The sequence below is a fragment of the Schistocerca americana genome, chromosome 4 (genome assembly GCF_021461395.2).
Source record: "Schistocerca americana isolate TAMUIC-IGC-003095 chromosome 4, iqSchAmer2.1, whole genome shotgun sequence".
NCBI classification, from domain to species: domain Eukaryota; kingdom Metazoa; phylum Arthropoda; class Insecta; order Orthoptera; family Acrididae; genus Schistocerca; species Schistocerca americana.
Window position 1 is genome coordinate 442,680,848 of NC_060122.1, and position 20,145 is coordinate 442,700,992.

Consider the following 20,145-nt stretch of genomic DNA (forward strand, 5'->3'; position numbering starts at 1 on the left):
CCAGGCAATGCCCCAGCCTTACTCTCCCCCTTACATAAAAAAAAGGGCAGGAAAATCGCTCAATCTGTCATGAGCTGTTGATATGGAAAGTCCAAGTATTACCCTATCCAGCAATTACATGTCCTAATTACGTAATTACACTTATGCAGATTGGAGGTGGTGCCTTGTTGCAAAATTTTCGTGTGTGTGCTCACCTTGTCATTTAGGGTTCGACTGAGCTAGTGCACAATGCCACCAACAGAGGATGTTCTACCCCCAACCCTTCGCCCCCCACATTCCCACCGCTTCCAGAAAAAACTGGCGGGAAAAATCGCTGAATCTTCCTTTCCCTGTCTTTCCGTTTCTTACTCTTCCTCCGTTTTGGCGTTTGAGGTCTCTCTTTTATCTTTTGTTCTTCTTCCTCCCTGTGCATTCCTGAAGGCCGACCCACATGTTTGACGCTCAAAAGGTGACTGGGTAAGGCGTAATTCCCAGGGCTCATATGTACCCCCTGGTAAAGACCAGGCCCAGGGAGGAATGGTTTCCTGAGCTGGTATATTCCGCCATGCCGATTGGGCCCTCTGTCTGGAGTTCAGGAGGTGTGACCCGAGGTGGGGTTCATCACCTAAGATGAGTGAGCCTCCCAGCAGGAAGGAGCACGCCATCGGAGATGCTGGCAATCATGGTGGATTTCTCTGCAATGAGTTCTTCGTCTCAAAAGCGTAAATGGGTCGAGATGAAAGAATCGACGTCTCTCCTGGCTGCACCACGATATCTTGTGGTGTCATGCATAGAAAAAGGTGACAATTTCAAGACAGTTAATCCATTTGTTTTCAGAAGGGTGTAGATGCCATTGCCGAGCCTGTGAAGTCCTGGTCTCGGTTGTGTAATGGTATCTTACTTTTGGAGACAGATGCTGCTTTTCTAGCACAGAAACCGCTTAATGCAACACTTCTCGACAGCTGCCTTGTTACAGTAGTGGCCCACTGTAGCCTGAATTCCTTCCATGGTGTCATATTCGCTTGGCTGCTTGATGGTCTGACAGAGGTTGAAATAACAGCCTGTCTCACTGACCTGGGAATGGCTGCAGTTTATTGCATCATGAAAAGGTTTAATAAAGTATTAGTGTCAACTCGCACTCTATTAATCACTTTTGACCACGTGGTTCTTCCATCAAAAATTAAGGCTGGCTACAAATCTATTACTGTCAGACCATATATCCTGAATCTCACTCATTGCTACAAATGTCAGCACTACAACCACACCCATGAATCTTATTAAAAATGTACCAAACGCATAACCTGTAATAGGGACGCTCAAGAGGGTGAGTTTCCACCTTCTTCTTCCCACTGTATCAACTGCAAGGAACATCATGCTGCTTCCTCCCGTGACTGGACTATCCAATGTACCTCAATCAGAGAGCCGTTCAGAAGATTTGGGGGAAGGAAAAGGTTCCTACTCACATTGCTTGGAAAATGTTGACTAGGTTAAAACCTTGTTCACCACCCTCTGGCAATTATAGTACAGTTCTCGCTACACCCCGACCTACATAGGACATGGCTAGGCAGACTACCGACTTCCAGTTTATTGCCACACTTCTGAAATTTTCCAGCTCCAAGTCACACCCTTAACTTCACCTGCTACGAGTGCACACCATACTAAGTAACTTTTGCCTGTGCTGGCGAAATTGTATGCCTCGCAAACAGCAGCACAAGAGTGCAAAAAAGAGTACTCCCATGATGACTTTCTGTGCATGTATACCCAGCCAACGTCTGGGTCTGCAACTGACAAACGCCAAGGTTCTAAGCAATCAAACAAAGGCAAATGATCTTCCCCTTCTCCACCTCATCGTGATACCCTCACCTGGCCGATCTCTGTTTCACCAGGGCACACTGCCAACAACCAGTCTGCTGGCTGACCAAAGGTGAATACCAACACCTCTGTCGAACTAATTTACCAGGGTTCTCCAGCCTCTGAACCTAGTCGTTAAATACGTTCGAATTATGGCATTTGGCAGCCAATATGGTTACTAACCTCTCTTTAGCCCATCTTCTGTCTACCATCGGATATGGTTATTCTCCAGTAGCAGATTCTTGGCATCAGATCCCACAGGGGAGAATTACAGCTCCCCTTGCGATCATACTGTCCAGTTGTTTTCTACCTCAAGGAAACAAAATTACACTCTCACGATAGCTTTGACTTCCCACACTTCACTTCAATCTGTTTTGGCCTTCCCCCTGAGGCGGGGACTCTGGCTCATAGGGGAGCCATGTTGCCCATTCAAGACGACCTCTATAGTCGCACCATTTCCTTGTGCACCCAGCTCCAAGTTGTTGAGTCTGTCATTCCCTTCCTGGGTTCACCTTCTCTGTTTGCAATGTTTACTCACTTTCGTCTTCTACTGTCACTGGGGATAGACATTTTGCAACATATTGCTCAACTTCTTCCTACCTTTCTGCTGCTCAGCGACTTTAATGCCCAGCGCCCCCTTTGGGGCTCTCCACATCCCTGTCCAAGAGGCTCTCTCCTAGTAGATATCTCCAACCAGCTCAATCTAATCTGCTGAACATGGTGTATACCCACATTTCTTTCTGATTCCACGCACTCATTTTCCCACGTGGACCTTTCGATCTGTACTGCTCAGCTTGCTCGTCGTCTCGAGTGATCCAGTCTCTCTGACACACACACTCAGGTTACCATTTCTCCTGTGTCATTCATTTGCTAACACCTATCCCATCTGTGCGTCCAACCAACTGGCTGCTTTCCAAAGCTGACTGGCACCTCTACTTCTCATTGGCCACTTTCAATTAACACTATTTCCCTTGCATTGTTAATCAGGTAGAATACCTTACCAACGCTATCCTTACTGCCGCAGAATGTTCCACACCTCGCACCTCTTCCTCACTGTGATGTGTTCCCATCCCCTGGTGGACTGAAGTATGACACGACACAGAGACGCACAGAGACGATCTCTCCCCCACGATGGCAATTTGTAACCGTTATAAAAAGCTACGTGTGCAATGTCGCCACATTTTCAATGATAGCGAAAAAACTAGTTGGTTTTCTTTTTAAAGCTCTTTTAACAGTTTGGGGTAATCTCCGCCGGTTTCAGGAACAGCAGATCATTCCTCAGTTCCTGGTCGTACCATAGCAAACAATGTCATTGTAGACCCTCTCGATATCTCCAACACCTTGGACCAATATTTTACAGGTATTTCGAGTTCCACCCACTCCTGCCTTCCTTCCAATGAAATTGGCGGTGGAGGCAAGGATGACATCTTTCTCCTCCCAGAATCGTGAATGTTACGATACTGCTTTTACTATGAGGGAGCTTAACCGTGCACTCTCGTCGCCCCAGTCATTCGCTCCAGGACTGGACGGCGTTCACATTCTGATGTTGCAACAACTATCTCCTGAGAACCTACGCTTTCTCCTCCATACATATAAACGCATTTGGACAGATGGCACATTTCCTAGTCGCTGGTGTGAGGCCATTGTCATGCCCATATCTAAGCCTGCCAAGGACAAACACCTTCCTTCCAGCTACTGCCCAATTTCCCTCACCAGTAGCGTCTACATGGCGATTGAACGTATGATTAATGCTCAACTGGTGTGGTAGCTTGAGTTTCGAAATCTCCTCACTAACGCCCAATGTGGAGTCTGTAGGCACCACTGTGCGGTTGATCATCTTGTCACCTTCTCAACTCATATTATGAACAATTTTTTTGCTGAAATGCCAAACTGTGGCCGTGTTGTTTGATTTGTAGAAGGCATATCACACCTGCTGGAGGACAGGTATCCTCCATATTATATATGAGTGGGGCTCCCAGGATTGCCTGCCACTTTTTTCCTGGGAATTTTTGAAAGACCATGTTTCCAAGGCACGTGTGGGCTCGGCTCAGTCACACACTTTATTCAAGAGAATGGGTTGCCTCAGGGTTCTGTGCTCAGTGCCATCTTGTTTGCCATAGCCATTAAACCTATTATGGATTGTGTCCTGCCAGGTATCTCAGGTTCTCTTTCCGTTGATGACTTTGCGATCTATTGCAGCTCTCAGTGAACCTGTCTACTTGAACGGCGTCTTCAGTGATGACTTGGTCATCTTTACTCATGGAGCATTAAGAGTGGCTTCCGCTGATAAAACTGTCTGTATGAACTTCTGGCAGTGCCGGGAGTTTCTTCCCCCGTCCCTACGTCTCAGCCCATTCCTTCTTCCGTTTGCTGACACAACGAAATTCTTGGGACTCACGTTCGATAGGAAACTCTGTTGGTCTTCCCACATCTCTTATCTGGCAGCTTGTTGTACTCGCTCTCTAGTGCTCCACGTGTTGTATGCAGTTCATCGTGGGGAATGGATAGGGCCATCCTCTTACGTTTATACCGGACCCTTGTCCATTCGAAACGCGATTATGGATGTATCGTATATTGATCTGCACATTCCTCTTATCTTACTTTGTCTTAACACCATATACTATTGCTGCGTACGTTTATCCACTGGTGCCTTCAATATTAGCCCCACTGAGAGTCTTTATGCTGAAGCTGCTGACTTACTGCTGTCTCACTGGCAGGATGTTCTCCTCAGTCGTTACGCAAGCCGTCTGTCTTCCATACCTGGTCACCCATCCTATGCTCCATTTTTGACGATTCCCTTGACCGCCAGTGTGTGCTGCACCTGTCTTCTCTGTTGCCTTCAAACGTTTGCTTTCGTCTGCTACTTCGACAACTATGCTTTATGCTCCCTGCCACATTCTCCATGGGGGTGAGATCTTCAACGCCCTGGCTTAGTGCAGAGATATGTGTTCATTTCGGACTCCATTCGCTTCTTAAGGACACTACTCCTGGCCTGGTGCATCACAGCGAGTTTCTCGCACTTTGCACACGGCCTAGGGACAGTGTCTTCGTCTACACCAAAAGTTCCAAAACTGACCCTGGCGTAAGGTGTGCCTTTGTACTTAGCGACGATCCTTTTCAATATCGGATTCTTGACCAGTGCCCAATTTTTAGCGTCGAGCTCTATGCCCTTTATCAGGCCACCCAGTACACCCGGTGGCACAGGCTTCCAAATTGTGTCATCTGCTCAGAATCTTTCAGTGCTCTTCAGAGCCTTCGTGTACCGTACTCAGTCCACCGTTCCGTATAATGGATCCAGGAATGCCTCCACTAACTTACTGTGGGGGAGGGAGCCAACATGGTGTCCCTGTGGGCTCCTGGTCACATTGGTGTACCAGGGAACGAGGCTGCTGATGCTGCTGCAAAGGCTGCAGCGCTCCTCCCTCGGCTTGGTAAACATTCTGTTCCCTTGGATGATCTTCGTGTCGCTGTCTGTCGGCATGTAGTATCACTTAGGAGTGCACAATGGTCTTCTCTCCAGGCGAACAAACTCAGGAGATTAAACATCTCCCAAAAGCATCGTCGACTTCTTCTCAGCCCTCACATCGTGAGGAGGTCATTCTAGCCAGGTGCAGTGTAACGACGTAAGTTTCTTATAAATGATTTTTTTTCGACATATGACCACGTGTAGACTTCGTCACCTACGTCAGTTACAACCCACTTCAAAATTATTTATATTCTTTTTAAATTGTCTCAGAATGGTTCTTGAACGAAACTGTAAAACATCATTTGAGTCGTATGCGCAGAATTACGTCACTCGGGCCAATTGGTTTGCGTAAACTTTTTCAATTTTAGATGTCGTTTGTTTCTCCTCAGAAATTATATTGATACACGTTATCTGATTTAATCGATATTAGGACCACGTTGAATAAACTTTTTGAGATTCAAAGTCGCGATGAACGCTGTCAAAATTCAATAATCTTGTCAAATATATTATTAATTCATTCACATAATTCTTCATAAATAAATCCTCAGAACACGTATTTCAACTTTAATAGCATCCACTAGTTTATTATCTTCCTACATACAGACGTGAACCTGAGCCTTGACAAGACAAAACTAACATTTTCAATAAGATTAAACTTCCTATGATATCATTGTTGTACAAAACATTACAAATTCTCAATTATTTAATTTTTAGAAGCACGACGCAACAACTCGGTTTCAGGATCTTCTGTTGCTCTTTGGCTATCGACCCGCGACGTATAGTGGCCAGCAATTTTCTCTCCGGTCCCGGCAACGAAGATGCTGTCTCCGTTCGTTGCGCCGCCCTCTCCGTACATGAAACATAAAAAAAATACAAAAACTTTAGACACTTCACAACCATTACAAATATTACAAAAATACATAAACAAAACTATATTAAACTTATATTCACCTGCAAACTGGGCTGACACTGGTGGATGGGTGACGCTTCAATTTCGTACCACTACACAGGCTACATGTAGGACACTGTCGCTTTAGTCTCCACCATTTACTAAGTGACGACCCTGACCCACTCTGTGCCTACTGCTGTCAACTCTTGATGGTACTCAACTTTCTGAGCCGGTGCCCATATTTTAACTGTTTGTTAGATGTTTTAGTGGATGATATGCGTACTGTCAATCATGTCTTACTTTTTACTCGCCGCAGCGACATGGAGAAGCAAATTTGATACCCCTCATGAAGATCTCCGCCATCTCAACGATGTTTTGAGAAATTTTCCCTTGGGATGTCCTTGTCCTTAGCTGCTCCTCTTTTAAAGTCGCTTGTTTGGGTTTTGCCCTTTTCGCCTTATGTTTTTATTTAGTACTTGATTTTTCTTACATTCTGATACAGGCGCTAATGACCTTAGCAGTTTTGCGCCATAAACCACCAACCAACCAATCAACTTATGGACGTCAAGGTATCTACCGTACCGAGTTGTGCGCTCAGGATGTACTCCGGAATTTCTTTCACATGTCAGGATTGACCATGCAAAACAATAGTCGTCTTTTTCGTTTTTGACATTAATACATGCCTGCTTGGTTGATACATCCTTAGGAAGACTGACATAGCTTGACTCTCCTTTTACTGGGTCACAAACATTTGTATGGGATTGTAAAGGTGTAGAATTTGGTTGAGCGCTTCAGCTGATCCTGTAACTTCCATCTACGAGAACCTGTCTACTATAGCACTTCAGGTAGATTCACGAAACCTCTTGTTGATGGATGATAGATGGGGTCTGTGTTATCACGCAATTATCGCCTCCTCCCAAAGCTATTGAAGATTTATCTCTTCAATACCAGAGACTTGTTCGGCGGTGGCGGTAGGGAGGGGGGGGGGGGGAGCAGAATGTTGGGACAGTTTGACGCACAGCACAGCCCTGCATTTGACATTAGGGTAGTGCGGATCATTAACGCTTTGATGAGCTGTGTTTCCAAGACAGGAAGGCACGCTCTTAGAAATCCTACAGGGTCGCGGCACAGTACAGCCATATTCTGATTCTAGTGGATGAGATTCGCTCCTCAAAGGTATCTGCAATCACCGAGTATTCTAGTTGTGGTACGGTGTTACTAATCTGATATCCTTCACAGGTGAGGGAACTGCCACTAGCCACAGGATTATTACTACTAGTACTATAACTAAAACTAGATGGCGACGATGCTGCTGCTGCTGGCTGCTACAATGAGCAGAGAGATATGTATTGTACCTGGCATTGGCGATTTAGACAATGACATGGTGCAGGAGGCGGTGCATTGCCCCAGTAAGAGCAGCCAGACTGTGGCTGCAGCTGCAGAGATGTTTGCTGTTCCCACATCTCTGAGTCAGTTGCTGGAGGTAGGGTGGTCCATGGGCGCCAGAGATGATCTGTTGCGGCACATCATACTGCATAGACAGTGGTTCTGTTGAGAGGGAAAAAGGAAAAGTACACACACATTATAAACTCGTCTGCTTGTGCAAGGAAAGAAAGAATATTGATTATTTGGAAATAGAATGAGTAAAATGTGTAACTTACAAATATCGCTCTGGCTCCGTGACATATCCCTCATGTCATCTGGAGAAGTCTCACGGCAACGAGGCTTCGATTCCATCTCCTCCATCCAATCAGGCCTCTCCTCGTCTAAACCGGTGCGGAGCCACCTGTTCAGCTTTCCTACATCACCTGCAACATACGGATCTTTTTAATAAAAACATATACATAAAACTACAATTTTTAGAGTATGCACTTACAACAGATCAATGATGGCTCCTGCTTCTCCTTGACCCATACCTCTCTTTCTTTTTCTCCGAGCGTCTGGTACGACAGGTGTGTGAATATCCGGAGAATGGTGCTTAAAAAGCAACAGAAGAACAAGCAATCAAAGACTTTAAATCAATCTGACGAAAACAAATAAATCTAACAATACTAAAACTGTAGATGTGACCGACGCTTGTGGCACAGCTGTTTCTTCGCGGTGCAGTAAGATCGCGTGCCCGGCTGGAGATGACACATGGTGCAGCCCAGTGGACGGCAGATGGTGTGATCGGAAGGTTTCCTTGCCAGAAATGTTAAGTGCGAACCGTAACAGTGTAATTAAGTGTGGTGAGTGTTTTACGTTGGCGTCGATTTCATGGCATTATTCCTTGTGTGATCTATTTATGACGTCTGTTCAAAAAAATTCCAGAACACTCGTAATTTCGCACCAAAGGTGTGTTGGAGAGAAATTCGGTTGGCATCCCTGCACATGCATGTGTTTAATGAGATGGAAGAGTTAGAGGAGCAGTGCATCTGCATTAAAATTTGTGTGAAACTCAAAAAAACCTTTATAGAGACACACCAAATGATGCAGGATGCCTATGGTGATGAGTGCTCAAGCCAAACTGGGTGTTGTACATGGTTTAGATGTTTTAAAATTAACTGGACAGAAGTTAAAGATTACCCTTGTTCAGGACGCTCTTCCACATCTACCGATGGCCTTCATGTCAGGAACGTCAATGAAACGGTGCGTGCCAATCGAAGACTGACTCTCTGAGAAATTACAAAAGAATGTAACATTTCAGTAGGATCATGTCATGAAATGCCAACACACCATCTTGGAATGCATCTTGCTGCCACCAAGTTCGTCCCATGGCTCATGAGTCTAGAGGAGAAAGACCTTCAGCTCGGAATCTGTGAAGAGCATTTGGATCGCGCAAGTGGGAACGAGATGTCGCTTAAGAGAATCATAACTGTTGATGAGGTGTAGGACTACAGTAATGATGTTGACATCAAGGTTCAGTATTCACAAAGGGTCGGAAAACTTTTTCCAAGATCAAAAAATGCTCGTCAGGTCACGTCAAATGTCAAAGCCATGCTGATATTTTTCTTCGACTTTAAAGGATTAGTTCATCATGAATTCGTGCCACGGGGACAAACTGTTAATCAATGATATTATCGGGACGTGTTGCGACGCCTGCAAGAAAATGTGAGAAGGAAATGGCCTACAACATGGCCAGACAATTTATGGCTCTTGCATCATGATAACGCACCCGCACATTCATCCCTGTTGGTGCATGGCTATTGCACAAATAACGAAATCACTGTGCTGGCTCATCCTCCATTCTCTCCAGACTCGGCCTCTGTGGAAACTTTTTATTTCCTAAGTCGAAAACACCGTTGAAAGGACGAACGTTTGCAACTATAAATGAGATCAAATAAAATTGGCAGACGGCGCTTCGCGCGATCGAGCAAGAAGCGTACCAATACTGCTTCTAGAAGCGGAAACGGCGTTGTGAATGGTGTATCAATTGTGGAGGAGAGTATTTCGAAGCAGACCATGCACAGTAACTGAAAGATAAGCACAGAAAATTTTTGTCTATAAAGTTCTGGAATTTTTTGAACCGACCTCGTATATCTTTAATTGCTTCTTTCGATGTATTTCACAAGATCTGCATCTTCCAAAATTAAATAGACAGCAGAGAATGATGACCTTTCCCTACCAAATAAAAGAGATCCAACCCCTGCAAATTGCAAGGCAAATTGAATTTTATTAATAAATAATATATTATTGTTATGCCCTCTGCAAATTAGTCGAATTTTCTGTTGTGGGGTCATTCCAGTCCACCAGCTCGGTCCCGGGAAAGGAATAGCAGGAGATAGACATACAGCACAGAAAGGGAAGTAGCAATACAAAGGCATGGGCCCTTGGTAGCCAAGCACGTATTCATCAAAGAGTGTTGAGCCCCCTGGGGAGGGGAGACATTCATAAGTGTTATAACTTTGGTGATACCGAGTTTCCTGTCAAACTCTAGGAGATATATAAATCTGAGACGCAGAATACGAGATGTCAGTTCATTTTTATGACCTTGAGAAACGCAAGTCAGATGAGCAGAACAAGCAAGATAAACATATAATCGTCAGAGCCCTCCAATTCTCAAAATTTGCCGAACAACGTAAGATGCATAAGTACATACTGCTATTTGCAGATGAGGAAAATAAGAAGGCAATTATGCTTAAGTTTGTATCAACATGTCCCACCTACTTTCTTCCAAAATGAGTAAACAGTCCTAAACAACATATTTGCTTAAGGTGTCTCAATGCCTTCTCGACAATTGTTATTCAAAGCATCTCGTGGACTGCGCTTCCAAGGACCTGATACTTGTTATTTTGCCTAGTGAGGAAAACATATTCATAAAGTTTAAAAATGCTCACCGTCAGGAGTGATGTCCGTTTGTGGTGTATGCTGATACTGAAAGCCTCTTCGCTCCGGTGATCCGCTACGTAGGTGACCCTACAGCCTCACATACTATCTTCACAGAAAAACACGTATTGCAATTTTGTCATATGATGACATGATGGAGACCGTGGCTGTCATCTGAAGACAAATGTTGATGGTGTTGGGTCAGCAACCAGCCACAAATTTGCTTTCAGTTCCTTTATTCAAAGGGTACCGTTACCGGTTTCGAATCGTTGTGATTCATCTTCAGACGGTTTACACGCTTTCCGTACGACATGTGCTGTGTTTTTTACAGATTAATTGTCGTGAAATGTCGGTTTGGAGTGTTTGTTTTCATAACATTCACCCAACAGATGTGAATACATTCCCACTGCTTTCTTATTGTTGCACACGTAAATTTTTCTCACTGAACACTTTAGATTTGTCACTGAGAAGATTTCTACCACGCACCATATGTTTTGATACATACAAAGAGCATACAAGCACGTACTACATGCAGTGCATCAGCATACCAAGTTGCATCGTCCTATCATTCGAGTCTTATTTGCTACAAGTCTTATGTTGGTGATAATCCTGAAGGTTAACTTCTCACTGAGTTTGAAAAACTTTCATGGAAGTTGGTAAGCGTTAAAGCGACAACATTCCCATGACTAAGTTAAAGGAAAAGAGAAGGTTATAGCCTATGCTTCTAGGGCACTTACAAAAGCCGAGAGAAACTACTCAACTACAGAAAGAGAATGTCTTTCTGTGATCTGGGCCATGTGCAAATTTCGACAGTATCTCTATGGAAGGCCATTGACAGTTGTTACAGACCATCATTCACTTTGATGGTTGACAGGCCTTAAGGATCCAACAGGACGACTCGCCAAGTGGGCACTACGTCTTCAAGAGTATGACGTTACCATAGTGTACAAAAGTGGAAGAAAACACCAAGATGCCGACTGTCTCTCAAGAAACCCTGTGCCAGACCATCAAGACTTTGATGAAGATAGTGACTGTCTCGTTACACTCCAGGATCTCTCTGCTGAGCAGGAGTAGGACGTCAAGATATCTCAAATTATGCTTGCCTTAAATCAGTCAGAGGATGTGAAAGGACAATTTAAGGTAGTTAATGGATTACTTTGCAAAAAAAAAAAATTTGATCCGTTTGGAAAGGGGTGGCTACCAGTGATTCCTAAACACATGCGCTTAGATGTTCTACAGAAATTCCATGACACCTCTGAGGCCGGACATTTAGGATTTATTAAGACATACGATAGCATCCGCAAGAGATTTTTCTGGCCAAGTTTATTTAGGAGTGTCCGTCACTATGTGTCGCAATTCGAGAGTGCCAGAGGAGAAAGATAGTTCCTCAGGAACCACCTGGCCGACTCATACCAATTCCACCAGCCAAAATACCTTTCCAGCGTGTTGGGATTGACCTCCATGGGCGATTTCCAACGTCTGCTAGTGGAAATAGATGGATTATTGTTTGCACTGATTATCTGACACGCTATGCCATTACAAAAGCCGTGATAGCAGCTGAAGCATTCGAGGTAGCGTAATTCATCGCAGCGAAATGCAGGAAGATCTGCAGCGGATAGGCACTTGGTGCAGGGAGTGGCAACTGACCCTTAACATAGACAAATGTAATGTATTGCGAATACATAGAAAGGAGGATCCTTTATTGTATGATTATATGATAGCGGAACAAACACTGGTAGCAGTTACGTCTGTAAAATATCTGGGAGTATGCGTGCGGAATGGTTTGAAGTGGAATGATCATATAAAATTAATTGTTGGTAAGGCGGGTACCAGGTTGAGATTCATTGGGAGAGTGCTTAGAAAATGTAGTCCATCAACAAAGGAGGTGGCTTACAAAACACTCGTTCGACCTATACGTGAGTATTGCTCATCAGTGTGGGATCCGTACCAGGTCGGGTTGACGGAAGAGATAGAGAAGATCCAAAGAAGAGCGGCGCGTTTCGTTACCGGGTTATTTGGTAACCGTGATAGCGTTACGGAGATGTTTAATAAACTCAAGTGGCAGACTCTGCTAGAGAGGCGCTCTGCATCGCGGTGTAACTTGCTCGCCAGGTTTCGAGAGGGTGCGTTTCTGGATGAGGTATCGAATATATTGCTTCCCCCTACTTATACCTCCCGAGGAGACCACGAATGTAAAATTAGAGAGATTAGAGCGCGCACGGAGGCTTTCAGACAGTCGTTCTTCCCGCGAACCATACGCGACTGGAACAGGAAAGGGAGGTAATGACAGTGGCACGTAAAGTGCCCTCCGCCACACACCGTTGGGTGGCTTGCGGAGTATCAATGTAGATGTAGATGTAGAAGACATTGTATTAAAACACAGTGACCCAAGGTCGTTAATTACGGATCGAGGGAAAATTTGCAGTCAAATCTTGTGACAGAGATAAACTGTCGGTGCATCACATGACGAGTGCCTACCATCCGCAAAATAACGGGCTTACTGAACGCTTTAATAAGACCTTGGCCGACATGCTATCAATGTTCGTCAGTGTTTAGCTGAGCAATTGGGATGAGGTCCTACCCTTCGTGATGTTTGCCTACAACACCGCCAAACAAGACACCACAGGATGTACGCCATTTTTCCTGGTGCATGGGCGTGAGGCGACGACGGCGATAAACACTGTGTTTCCGTTACATCCTGATGACGTGGATGGCGACTACATCGGCCAGGTGTTAACCAGAGCTGAGGAATCTCGGCGGTTAGCTCGATTCCGTAGGCTGTAGGCTCAAGAAAACGATCGCCGAAGGTATGATGCGAGCCACCGTCCTGTTGTCTATCAGCCTGGTGACCTCGTCTGGATCTCACTCTTGTTCGGAAGGCGTTACTTTATACCTTATAAGGTTGTAAGGCAATTGTCTGATGTTACTTATGATGTTGAAGATTTCGACTCCGACACAAGACGACGAAAGATCAGAGATACGGTCCACGTCCTTCGAGTGAAGCCCTATAAGGATCCGGCAACCCAGGGTAAATTCGAAGCTCCAACGGCAGGCAACAAGTGGAAAGGTGACGAAGAACGTAGCGGCAGGGGAAGTTCTAAGAAGATCACCGCCAGGGCGAACATCAGTCATCGGGTGTCGGAGTATGCAGGACAGATGACTCGTTCCCGGACTAACAGAACGTAACACCGTGACGCTGCACTCTTAAGTAGGGAGCAATGTCGCAGAAGAAGTCGAGTAGCGCAGCCGCCGTAGTATATGGGTTATGATCTCTGAGTGTTGCATGGAGGGTCGTGAGTTCAAAAACTCATATGAACTGAAAAATTTTAATTTCTATTTTCGGTTCGAGTACATTCTAGAAGTATCCACAAATGGCAAGAATCATTGTACTGGAATGTTCTGTAGCTGTAGATATACCGTATGTGTTCTAGCCGGAGGCAGTTCGCTCCGCGCTCTTGTATGTGGAAGTGCTGAATAAACCTTCGTTAAGTGAAGTTAGTGTTCGTCATTCATCTACTTACACCTTCCTCTACGTGACAATATCGAGCAGATATTGCAATTTGTGACCACGTACTAATATATGTGCCAGAACCACTGTTATCATGTGTTTCATCGTTCCTCCAGCTTTTCTGAACCCAAATCAGATTCGGACTGTTTACAGCGCCATGTTTTCACCTGGTGTAGAAAGTGGGTGGTACTATTACTTTTTTCAGCATACTCCACGAGTGTACTGATTAATGAACATACCTACGACGTTTGAGACTGCTATGACATATGCGGTACTTGCCACCACAAAAATTGGCCGGCGGAAATTGCAGTCAGAGTTTAAGCCCGGTACAGCACTGATGTGAATTAAATGTAGCAAGACATATCTTATCCATTTTTGTTGGAAACATGCATACAAGGAAATCTTACTTCAAAAATTACAGCATACTGATCTTGTCAATATTCCAGGTCTTTTCCAAGAAAAGACAAAATCTTTTATACAAACAGAATATGCTGATATTATCTGTAGATACAGTGAATATTAATTAATACGTATAAGTTCATAAATGGTCTCTGAGGCTGAATAACAACGTGCAGGCTTTATATGTAAAGTGTCTCACGTCCGAATCCATGTGAATTTAGTTTTTTTCGCCGTAAGACACACATTCTTCTGGTTCAACAGTTTGTTGTCTATGAAGCCTTACATTATATTACACAAAATCCATTTAGATTGTGCAGCTAATTTCCCGCTGAAGATGCGACAGTATTTTGCTTATACATTAAACAAAATAAAAAAAGAAACACAGACGCCACCGTGAATGAATGGCCCAAATAGCATGAAAGTTAGTGGATATCATATACATGCGCAGACGTTTGATGGGGGGGGGGGGGGGGGAGAGGGGAAGGGAGCGTAGCACAGGGTAGATTCGCGACAGGATCAGGCTAGAGCTAGTAGGTAGATCCACAATGCGTTACATCAGGGATAGGGTTCAGTAGTGGATTCACCACTAGTTGCGTGAGAAGATTCAATATGACGAATATTTGCGATAGACAATTATTACCCCTTATGTAAATTGACTGGTTGATGGCTGGGCAGCCACAGTGATACTTTCTCCGACCCCTGAGCGTCTGGTATAGCAGACGTGCGATTACTGGGAGACTGGTGCTGAAATGTCGATGTGGACGACACGCGCGGCACAACTGTTTCTCCGCAGGGCAATGCAATCGCGAGCCCAGAGGAAGACAGCGCGCTCTTCGCGGTCGCCAGTCTATGTGATCGGTAAAATTTTTTCACCAGAGATGTTTAGTGGATACGTTGCTGTGGAGGAGGGTGCTTGTGTTACCGAACGTCGGTGCAATCAAGACCTCGGATTTATTTCGCACTACGATCTATTTGTGGCGGAAATTCAATTACTCGATTTGCAAAATGTTTGCGTGTGATTCTCAAACGTTGAAAATATGTTTTTATTACAAAAAAGTGTCACTGTAATATGGTGGATAGCGTTTTAAGCAATCTATTTGACTTCTGTAAATTGTTAAACAATTAATTTGATAGGGTAGTGCAAATTGAGTATTTCCCTCTAGTTTTGATATCGAAATTGTGTCAGCTCTCCCTTTGTCTCCAGCATTAGCCAACAGGAACACATTATCCTGAGGAAAAAACCTCAGTCTGTGGGTTTAGAGATGTTGATCCACCCACACAATGAGGAAGTAGCCTCTTGAGAGAGACAGAGATAGGAGACGAGACTGGAATTCCTCGAACAAGAGAATCCCGCCACTTGATGCTTTGTTTGGAGCTGCGGTATCAAAGGAGTCCGACATCCGATCCGTGGACGGTGCTATTTAGTATTGTGATCTGTAATTAGGACATTGGGCGACTTTTGACCATTGTGGCGGCGCTAGGACGACAGATACACGTGCGGGAGACCCAAAACGGCGGCTACTATTCCACACTTCATTCCATTCCTCGGTGCTTGCAGTTATTACGTAATGGGAAGTGGGGGTGGGGGTCCAGACATGAGCTCTACCCAAGGGGGAAAGCCCTGTCTCCTGTAAACTGATTAAATAAAGAATATTCATCAATATATTATTGACAGTGATTTGAATATCATGCCATAAGATCCTTCCTCTCCAGTACAGACTGAGTCTCTTTCCTGCAGGACTCTCCTGGGAGGGATGGGGAGGTGGGTTGAGAGGTCAGACATTCACAGGTGGTGGTGGCACTGTGCACTAGCTCAGTCCATCCCTGCACCTGCATGACAAGACAAGCGCACACACACACACACACACACACACACACACACACACACACACACACACACACACATGCACACAAATTTTCTAAGAAGACAACACCTCCAATCTGCAGTAGTGTAACTACATAATTAGGGCATGTAGTTGCTGGACGTGAGCTTTTCCTACCGAATAAAGAGATCAAACCACTGAAAATTGGATTTTATAAATACAGTATATCCTCTGCTATGTAATTAACATTGCAATTTTGAATCCCTTCTTCTCCAGCACAGACTGAGTCTTTTTCTCACCTATTCTATATGGGGGGGGGGGGGCGGGGGGAAAGGTAAGTGGTAGATGGGAAAGGAGGGCTGGGGGATTTCTCAGACAGAGAGGGGCAGAGAGGGGTTAATTAATTGATCGATTTAATTAATCAGTCAATGTGCTTTTATCAGGGATTTTCCAGAAGGATGGGTGAAGAGGAGGGGGAGAGGGATTGGATGGGGGTTTCTCAGAAGAATGGATTATCTCTAGGATGTCATAAATCAACCCCCTGGGGATCATAAATCAAATAGGAGAACAACAAGTTAAGGGGAGGTGGTGGGGGTCATAAATCAATCGAGTTTGCCCCTGAATATGTACTTGCCGTTTAGTGTATGCAACCCACAGTGTGGAGTGATATGAACTTTACTCTAACACTGTGGTTGAGGGTCAATCTTCCAACGGTGTGGGCACATGCCTAACTGTGATAAATGTGCACTCTCTATTTCCTCATGTGTTGCGTGTAGGGAGTATACAGCATCTATATTATCTGTATTCACTGAACGCAGTTAAGACAGTATCAGCAGACAGTGTATGTTTTTGCCTTTTCAACATGCTGAACTCCACAGTTCACAAATTAATATGTATCTGTGGTAAAGCACAAATCAAGTTAAGGTATGTAGCTATATGTATTTCATTTTGCCTGGTTAGATGTAAGAGAGGGCCTGATGGCCCTAATCTTGCCAGGTTAAATAAATCAATAAATAAATAAATAAATAATCCTACACACGAACTTTATGATGTTGTTGTTGTGGTCTTCAGTCCAGAGACTGGTTTGATGCAGCTCTTCATGGTACTCTATCCTGTGAAAGCTTCTTCATCTCCCAGTACCTACTACAACCAACATCCTTCTGCATCTACTTAGTGTATTCATCTCTTGGTCTCCCTTTACGATTTTTACCCTCCACGTTGCCCTCCAATACTAAATTGCTGATCCCTTGATGCCTTAGAACGAGTCCTACCAGCCGATCCCTTCTTCTCGTCAAGTTGTGCCACAAATTTCTCTTCTCCCCAATTCTATTCAATACCTCCTCATTACTTATGTAATCTACCCACCTAATCTTCAGCATTCTTCTGTAGCACCACATTTCGAAAGCTTCTATTCTCTTCTTGGCCAATCTATTTATCGTCCATGTTTCACTTCCATACATGGCTACACTCCATACAAATAATTTCAGATACGACTTCCTGACATTTAAATCTATACTCGATGTTAACAAATTTCTCTTCTTCAGAAACGCTTTCCTGTCCATTGCCAGTCTACATTTTATATCCTCTCTACTTCAACCATCATCAGTTATTTTGCTCCCCAAATAGCAAAACTCCTTTACTACTTGTCTCATTTCCTAATCTAATTCCCTCAGCATCACCCAACTTAATTCGACTACATTCCATTATCCTCGTTTTGGTGTTGTTGATGTTCATCTTATATCCTCCTTTAAAGACACTGTCCATTCCGTTCAACTGCTCTTCCAAGTCCTTTGTTGTCTCTGACAGAATTACAATGTCATCGGCGAATCTCGAAGTTTTTATTTCTTCTCCATGGATTTTAGTCCCTCTCCGAATTTTTCTTTTGTTTCCTTTACTGCTTGCTCAATATACAGACTGAATAACACCGGGGATAGGCTACAACCCTGTCTCACTCGCTTCCCAGCCACTGCTTCTCTTTCAAGACCCTCGACTCTCATAACTGCAGTATGGTTTCTGTACAAATTGTAAATAGCCTTTCGCTCCCTCTATTTTACCCCTGTCACCTTCAGAATTTGGAAGAGAGTATTCCAGTCAACATTGTCAAAAGCTTTCTCTAAGTCTACCAATGCTAGAAACGTATGTTTGCCTTTCCTTAATCTATCTTCTAATATAAGTCGTAGGTTCAGTATTGCCTCACGTGTTCCAATATTTCTACGGAATCCAAACTGATCTTCCCCAAGGTTGGCTTCTACCAGTTTTTCCATTCGTCTGTAAACAACAAATCTCGCTCACCAAATGGTAGAGTTTAGTCAGGGCTGGCTCTCCCAAGACTGTCTGTACTTCTAATGGAATGTTGTCTACTCCCGGGGCCTTGTTTCGACATAGGTCTTTCAGTGCTCTGTCAAACTCTTCACGCAGTATCATATCTCCCATTTCATCTTCATCTACATCCTATTCCATTTCCATAATTTTGTCCTCAAGTACATCGCCCTTATATAGGCCCGCTATATACTCCTTCCGCCTTTCTGCTTTCCCTTCTTTGCTTAGAACTAGGTTTCCATCTGAGCTTTTGATATTCACACAAGTGGTTCTCTTTTCTCCAAAGGTCTCTTTAATTTTCCTGTAGGCAGTATCTATCTTACTCCTAGTGAGATATGCTTCTACGTCCTTACATGAGTCCTCTACCACTTCCTGTCGATCTTATTTTTGGAAAGTTTGTATTCCTTTTTGCCGGCTTCATTTACCACATTTTTAAATTTTCTCCTTTCATCAATTAAATTCAATATTTCTTCTGTTACCCAAGGATTTCTACTAGCCCTCGTCTTCTTACCTACTTGATCCTCTGATGCCTTCACTATTTCATCCCTCAAAGAGACCCACTTTTCTTTTACTGTATTTCTTTCCTCCGTTTCTGTCAATCGTTCTCTTATGCTCTCCCTCAATCTCTGTACAACCTCAGGTTCTGTCAGTTTATCCAGGTACGATCTCCTTAAATTTCCACCTTTTTGCAGTTTCTTCAGTTTTAATCTATAGTTCATAACCAATAGATTGTGGTCAGAGTCCACTTCTGCCCCTGGAAATGTCTTACAACTTAAAACCTGGTTCCTAAATCTCTGTCTTACCATTATATAACCTACTGACACCTTCCAGTATCTCCAGGCCTGTTCCACGTATACGGGCTTCTTTCATGATTCTTGAACCAAGTGTTAGCTATGATTAAGTTATGCTCTGTGCAAAATTCTACCAGGCGGCTTTATCTTTCATTCCTTACCCCCATTCCATATTCACCTACTGCGTTTTCTTCTCTTCCTTTTCCTATTATCGAATTTCAGTCACCAATGACTATTAAATTTTCACCTCCTTCCACTATCTGAATAATTTCTTTTATCTCATCATACATTTCATCAATCTCTTCATCATCTGCGGAGCTAGTTGGTATATAGACTTGTACTACTGTGGTAGGCATTGGCTTCGTGTCTGTCTTGGCCACAATAATGCATTCACTATGCTGTTTGTAGTAGCTTACCCGCACTCCTATTTTTTATTTATTATAAACCTACTCCAGCATTACCCCTATTTGATTTTGTATTTATAACCCTGTATTCACCTGACCAGAAGTCTTGTTCCTCCTGCCACCGAACTTCACTAATTCCCACTGGATCTAACTTTAACCTATCCATTTCCCTTTTTAAATTTTCTAATCTACCTGCCCGATTAAGGGATCTGACATTCCACACTCCGATCCGTAGAACGCCAGTTTTCTTTCTCCTGATCACGACGTCCTCCTGAGTAGTTTCCGCCCGGAGATCTGAATGGGGGACTATTTTACTCCGGAATGTTGTACCCAAGAGGACGCCATCATCATTTAGCCGTACAGTAAAGTTGCAAGCTCTCGGTAAAAATTGCTGCTGTAGTTTCCCCTTGC